A 7,701-nucleotide genomic window follows, 5' to 3' on the forward strand; every position below is an offset into this window, starting at 1 on the left:
TTGTGCAGCAGTCAGGTTGGTACACAACTGTTAGAATTCATATTATGGCAAGAACCAATCAGCTCAGTAAAGAGAAACAACAGTCCATCACTACTGTAAGAACTGAAGGTCAGTCAGTCTGGAAAACTGCTAAAACTTTAAACGTGTCCCCAAGTGCAGTCGCACAAAACATCAAGACTACAATGAAACTGGCTCCCATGAGGACGCCCCAGGAAAGGAAGACCAAGAGTCCCCTCTGCTGCTGAGGATACATTCATCTGATGATGAGTCCAAATCTGCGATCTTTGGTTCCACCTGCCGTGTGTTTGTGTGAGGCAGAAAAGGTGAACGATGGTCTCTACATGCATGGTTCCCACCGTGAAGCAGGAGGAGGAGGTGTGATGGTGTGGGGGCCTTTGATGGTGACACTGTTGGGGATTTATTCAAAACTGAAGGCAGACTGAACCAGCATGGCTACCTCAGCATCCTGCAGCCACATGCCATCCCATCATTTATTCTTCAACAGGACAATGACCCCAAACACACCTCCAGGCTGTGTAAGGGCTCTGTGACCAAGAAGGAGAGTGATGGAGTGCTGCACCTGATGGCCTGGCCTCCACAGTCACCTGACCTAAACCCAGTGGAGACGGTTTGGGATGAAGGCAAAAGGACCAACAAGTGCTCAGCATCTCTGGGAACTCCTTCAAGACTGTTGGAAACCATTTCAGGTGATGACCTCAGAAACCATTAAATGAGAAGCTGTGTCCAAACCTTAGACTGGTAGTGTAAATGTGCATATGTGAGATCTTGCACCGACATATTAGACAACACTCAGCTTCATCATTACAACAGCAAACAAAGGAATACATTTTGTAGTAGACTTCCACAGACTTGGTTCCCGGGAGAGTCAATGGTAGAGTTCAGTGAAGCTGTTCTGTTAGTGTGTGGTGAACAAAATTATTTAGTTCCCTATTTGTAATTGTCCATGATAGATATGTAGCAGATAGAGTCTAACACAGGGGTACTGGGGAGAGAGAGCGAACACCACACAGGGCCAGTTTACAATCAGCTGTTATCCTAAAATAAATGTCTTCAGACTCTTTGAAGAATCTAGTTTTAATGAAAAAGCATATAAATGCAACATCCACACAGAAAGGTGGTTGGACACTCAGACCCTGTGAGGTAACAGTGTTAGTCCACTGCATCATCATGCTGCTGAAGGTGGGGTTTATAAAGTATGATCAGACCAGCTATGTTTCAACACTAGGGGGAGTACTTGTTTTCCGTATCTCTGTCACAATGTTTCCCAACATATGATAACCCTGATGACAATTCAGCCATTTTCAGAGGACTCTATTGTATTGTGTCATTATTTGCTCTGTCTTATTGTTTCCTGGGATGCCCTCACACTGACCTCTTCCCCTGAGCTGTAGTGCAAATAGATGGTCCTCTGGTGCCTGGTGAGTTTATACCACTGCCTGCCGACAAAGATAAGAAATCATGCACCACAGGGTGAACATAGACCATCATCCATTTGAAATGAGGGGTGTTGTTCTCGACAAAAAAGCTTGGAACAATGTCATTTAACTACTGCGACACAGTGAAAAGGTTGGGAAAATCCAGAAAGGGCGAAGGAAGGAGATGGATACACATGTGGTTTCTGAATTTGAGATGAAGTGAGCAACTCACGAATGCTGGGGCCTTTGATAAACCTCCACTGTCAGTATTTTCATCTGATGGTGATAAATTCTTCTGTTTCTGTGATGATGCATTCATGGTTCAGTCTCTGTATCGAGACTCCTGTACTTATTGCTCTCCTGTCCACCCCTACCTCAAAGCTCCCCAGACCCAAAGGAGGACCCAATTACATCAGCCAGAGTTTGATAAAACCAAGGCACAAAGTCATCCATCATAGCCACAGATTTCACATGATTTCCTCTGTTTTAACTGATGTGAAACCTTTGTAATCATGCCCCACAGAGTTAAGGTTAAAGTATATCTACTAAAGATTTTTACAAAATGCAAAGAAACAAAAAAAGAAGAGTTCACACACATTCTGTAAGTAAAAGCCATATAAGCAGTTCTGCGAGGTCTGAGCCATTCTTGGTGACAACCCTGACCCCTGAACACCCAAGAAAGGGAGGAACAGTGCTCTACAAAATAACCTCCAGCAGGCCACTGGTGTGAATATCTCTGATCAAACAATGAAGGTGGCCTGAGGGCCCAACATCTTCTAGCGAGCCCTGTACTGTGGAACCTGATTGCATTTCACATAGAACACCAGAATTGTTAGGTCCTCCACTGGTGCCCTGTGTTTCACAGATGGCAGCAGGTTCGCTCTGAGCACAGGTCACAGACGTGAAGGGGACTGAAGACCCTGTGGATAACGTTATGCTGCCTGTAACATCATTTAGCATGACCAGTTTGGTGATGGGTCAGTGAGGTATATCCATGGAGGGATGCACAGACTTATACAGGCTAGGCAACCCTACGCTGGTTCCTCCTGGTGTACAATAATGTGTGGCCTTATGTGGAGTATATGAGCAGTTCATAAAGGATGAAGAATTGGATTTTGCATACCATCATATAAACTGCTGAGACCATTTTGAGTTGCTGGAATGACATTTTGGCAAAACAGATAGGCCTGCATGTTGATTTTTGGTCTGTGAATTCAGCCCTCTGTAGGTTGATAATTTTCCATCAAATAATGTGGCATACATTACCCAGTTAATATATCCAGAATGATTTTTCTCCACTGAGATCCTTGTATTTATGAAGCCTTGCTTTAATCTTTGAGCAGTGTAGCTTAACCCTTTCATGCATGACATCAGGACATCAGGATTTTTTTCTTAAATATTTTTATTCATCTTTAGGCATTAAAAGATGAATAAAGATGAATAAAGTAGTTAAGAAAAAATCCTGATTGAGGTTGTCATAATTCATGTATGACAGGGTTAAATAACAATAATTACAATGAAACGCGTCATTCTATAGTAACATTAAACAGCCAGTGGGTGGCAGGCTGTGGAGTGACACATCAGTGTCCAATGTAGTGGTTTATGTGCAACACTGACACAAATACAAGAAAACAGCCTTTGAATAGCTGTCCACTGTAGTGACCACTGTGTGTGAAAGGGTTAATAGATAATCCACAAGATCACAACAATTCAATAAAATCCTAATAATTCATTCATTCATTCACTCCAGTTCTGGGCAGTGGAGGTGTTGGAGCCTTATCCAGCTGTATAGAAGGAGAAGGGTGCTAACAAACCCACAGAAATAGATCAAATATACAAATATAGGCATGTAAAAAAGAAAAATGGATGTTACCTGGTTTGTAATCCTTTGAAAAACCTCAGCAGTGCTTTAATGTTTCTGGGCTACATCTGAATCTGTTGTTTCAGGACTGGCTGTCATATCACTGAATGACTGGATAACTATGTGGTGAAGCAGTTATATAGCTGGTCAATGTTTGTGTGGTACGTCAGATATACACTATTTATGTTTTTGTTTCTATCACAGTGTAAATACTGAACTGACACAGACCTGACTCCTCATTTATTTTGTACAAAGCAATCGCTCCCTCAGACACAAGCGAGGTGTGAATTTTTCTCAAAACACTGAGCTTTGATCTGTTGATGTGGGCCAACTCATCTGCATTTCCCTGCTCCGTGTCTGTTGTTGTGGGTCTCTGGTGCCGAGCTCTACAGAGCAAGTGGGTGTGGGAGACTAATTGAGTGTCGGAACTATGTGAATAAAGCCACTCTGGTAATAGTCTGGCTCAGCAGCAAATGGGAGTGATAAGTAGTGCCAAGTTGATATGGCATCAAAAAGAGGAGTTTTCTCCCTCTTTGCTGCAATCACTCTTTCCTTTCTCTGGCTGTCTGCAGTAGGGCTCAGATAATGTTCCTAGGAAGAGGAATGCACTCTCAGCCCTTAATGTTGATAACAGCATCATCTTTTGCCACTGAATGGGCAGTGGGATGGGCTGGGGGTGGGTGGGGGGGGGGGTACATTAGGAAGTCAGTGGCAAGCAGTGCAATATGTGAGGCACCCTGTGCATCTGCAGTACCTGAAGAGAACAAGTGTATACTGTATCTCTGAATATATACGTTTACACACGTTTTAATGCTCTGATTATTTTCCTCCAGTTATTATGCTAAAGCACCTCACTGTAACTGTACTGAGCGTCCAAGTTAATTACTGTGGTATATTATTAATGTAATCTTTACTCAAATAACCCTGGACAGTGTCTGAATTCATTTTTTACTATTGTTTTTGTTTTTCAGTTAATCGTCTAACAACAGTGAATACACCTGTCAGGTGAATACTTGAACCGCCACTAAACTGTTTAACTGCTTAACACAGTAAAGCTTTTAGGATTTAAAGGGAGATAAAATTCTCTCAAAGTTGGTTTAAATCAGGGAACAGAAGACAGACTATCATCAGATAGTCAGAGACACAGTTTCAAATGAATGACATTGTTTTATGCTCAAAGTACAACAGAACTAACGCTAACCATAGCAAGAGGATATTTATTTTCAGCTTGCTCTGATGCCTCCATGTGACACAAACTAACTAAATATGAATTTATACATAAGCTCAGACCTGCTGAGGTCTTTGTAGTGGCCACAGATCGCTTACCAACGTCCCTTGGTCTTAATCGAGTCTATCCAAGAGGTCCTTCATGTGTTGACCATAGGCCCTCTGTCTGGCACAGTACACTTTCAGCAGTGGAGGAAAATAGTCATGAGTCATGAGAGGGACTCCTTCACAAAAGTCAAAACCACCAGATAGACAGAGCAACAGCTGTACCATCGACTCTACGCCCTCCATTGTTGTGTTATGTTTGTGTCGCGGGGCTTTTAGCTGCTATAGTGACACCACGCCCATTGAGGTGGTACTCAGTTGTAATGGAAAATGTAATAAACTGAACAGAGTCAAGTCGAGTAGGTACTAGTGGAAAGATGTTATAAATGTCCCAGCAGGTCCTGACACAGGAGGAATACAAATCTGTAAAAACAAAAGCATAAAAATATTTAATGACTAATTGGAATATTCTCTCCAATGATAATAAACAACCGAATCAACATTAATGAAATGATGAGTATGAAATGTAAAAATCTGTCTCGCCTGTTCTTCAGGGGACAGGCCATGTCTCCTGGATTTCAGAGACCGCAGTCTCCATCTCGACAATCTCCTTCCTCCTGAGGGGGAACATGAGATCCATCTTTTATCTGATGAAATGCATGTCTTTTCCTCCTTCTTTCATTGCGCCAATCAAGATGCATCTTTGGCCTTTCAATGCTTTATCATCATTTATTTCAGGATCTGCATCTTCATCCCTCAGCCTTTTTCTGTTTTACATGGACCTCATTATAGCCAGCTTGGTGCAGCTTTGATTGGTAGTTTCCCAGCTTGTATTTCATGCTTGTTGTCCAGTGATCATATGCTGTAGGCTCCCTAAGGCAGGGATGTTTCTATTTCATGTCTGTCAGGGTAGCCTTTTATGAAAATATCTCTTGTGCCAGCCTGTCTAGAATTTCCATTTTCATGTCTCTTGTTACATTTAGACCTTTTCCAGTTTTCTTATACACATCATTGTGCTCAGCTTTAACTCAACATCATATGAGAAAGGGGTGTAGAGGCCGCCGAACTGATGCTGGCTGCTGTGACCGATCAGCAGGTCATTTTAGCCTTTTTGGCCAGGGTGAAGGGAGCATCTGCCATCAAACAAGAAGACAGCCGCATGTAACTACGACGGTGTTTGCTAGTTCACCTTACATGCATTAATGTAATAATGTGGTTAGCGTACTCAACGTAAATTACACACGAACAACATGAAGCTACTCACGCAGAGGAGAACGGCTGCTGCTGCCATCATCATCCGTCATCATTTCTGCTACGCTGACAGGGCTAGGGGCCAGGACTCTACTCTTCGGGTTTTTGGGGGATGTTGCTAACTCCGGGTCCGATAACAGGCACCACACCCGCAGTAGATGTGCACGGTGTCAAACACGGCGCATTTCTCGGCTTTAAAAGAAAACGCTATGCGTCGCCAGGTGTTCCATCAGATTTGAGGTGTTACCTCCTTTGACAGTATCACAGTATCAGCTTAAAGCACTTGTTGCAGGCTGCTGAGTTTGCATCTTTTGCTGTGAAGTACAGCCAGACTTTTGACCGCTTCGCCTTGGGCATTTTTAATCTGTAGCTCTGCTCTAAAAGAACGTACGTACCTGGGCCCGCCTACTACGCTTGCAAAGGTAAAATGATTGGCTAGAATTGGCTCAGGAAAAAAAAAGCACCGAAATGTGCGCTGCTTTTCGGTCTGGTTACTACCGTTTATGTCAGAACCCATCCCTACATATATGTCACCCTTATCAGTTCATATATGAAATGTTCAAATGGAACGGATATAATTGTATCGCGGACCACCTCTGCTATATGCAGAATCTCTAGTTAGTGTTTGTGCCGTGCGATACTGCAAACTTTAGTATCGATCCAATAAAAAGTAAATTAAGAGCAGTATTGCTGACACTGATACCAATATGGATACTTTTAACCTAAAAAGGGAGCTTATGTAGGGGAGAGCGGTGTGCTGTGATTTATGAGCTGAATCATCGTGAACTGGCCAAATTCCGAACATATTTTAATGAACAAAACCATAACAGTGTTGTAAATTTAACTACCCAAAATAATTAGTTAACACCATCTTCTTATATAGTCATACTTTGTGTTTTTAGAGACCTGGAATGTAAATGTGCCTGTCTTTAGATACTTTGGGTCAGCTTCTGTTGTTTAAGTGTGCTATAAATATATATATAAATATAGATAATAAAATGTATTTAACACAGTTCAGTGGGGTGAGGTTAACTGGTGATTCTAAATTGCACTTAGGTGTGAATGTTAATGTCTCTGTCTGCTAACCCTGCCAGAGACTGATGACCTGTCCAGGCTGTACCCTGCCCCTCGCCCTGAGCTCCGATGGACTCCTCTGGCCCCATGTGACCCTGAATTGCGGAAGAGAATGGATAGATCGATGAACAGTTGGATACATACTGGCTTTTGAGGATAAAAACAAAGTATCAATCCAACTGTGTTAGTATCAATCTGATACTGATACCAGTATGAATACTATCGATCGATCTGCCAACCTGTAGCTAGCGTAGTTCCACTCGCATAAGGTTTGGGAGAAAATTAAGAAGGGGAAAAGGTTTCCCTTTTATTTATTTGTAATTTTAGCTGAAGGACTCAGAACAGCAGTAACAGAAAAACGTTAGTGCTGAATGCCTGTGTGGAATTTTATAAGTCCTCATTTATACAAACAAGTGGCACATACTAGGTGCTATAAAGAATCTACGGTAACCACTCTACAACCCAGCATGACAGCCCAGACTAACAGCAGCCGCCTTTTTTTCGTACATAATGATTTTTTAAATTCAGAATTTCTAAATAAACGTGACCTTCAGATGTTAAAGTTGAAGATGAACTCTTTGGGTTAAAGCACCACCTAAAGGCTCTCGTCATGTGGTGAACGGTGTCAGTCACTCCGTCACGCGGGGTTAGACCCGGTGCTGCCATGTTGCGGCAGCGCGGCGCAGCTGCGCGCCATCAGGTCGGGTGCAGCAGCCTTTGGCAGAAGGACTTCACTTCCTCCACTCTTCCCTGCTCGGCTGCGTTCAGGCAAAGGTGCCGTGGCTGAGGGCGGGGGAAAAAAGAAAA

General features: G+C 42.8%; 1 long non-coding RNA gene across 1 annotated transcript; it reads right to left on the minus strand.

The window, feature by feature from the left end:
* Positions 1–5,132: 5,132 nt before the first annotated feature.
* LOC120435470 lies at positions 5,133–7,455 on the minus strand. Its single transcript, XR_005609754.1, has 3 exons — positions 7,443–7,455; positions 6,907–6,989; positions 5,133–5,186 (listed from the first exon to the last, which is right to left on the minus strand). It is a non-coding gene; the product is annotated as an uncharacterized LOC120435470 (long non-coding RNA).
* Positions 7,456–7,701: the final 246 nt, after the last annotated feature.

Source organism: Oreochromis aureus, linkage group 22, assembly GCF_013358895.1.
Source record: "Oreochromis aureus strain Israel breed Guangdong linkage group 22, ZZ_aureus, whole genome shotgun sequence".
NCBI classification, from domain to species: Eukaryota; Metazoa; Chordata; class Actinopteri; order Cichliformes; family Cichlidae; genus Oreochromis; species Oreochromis aureus.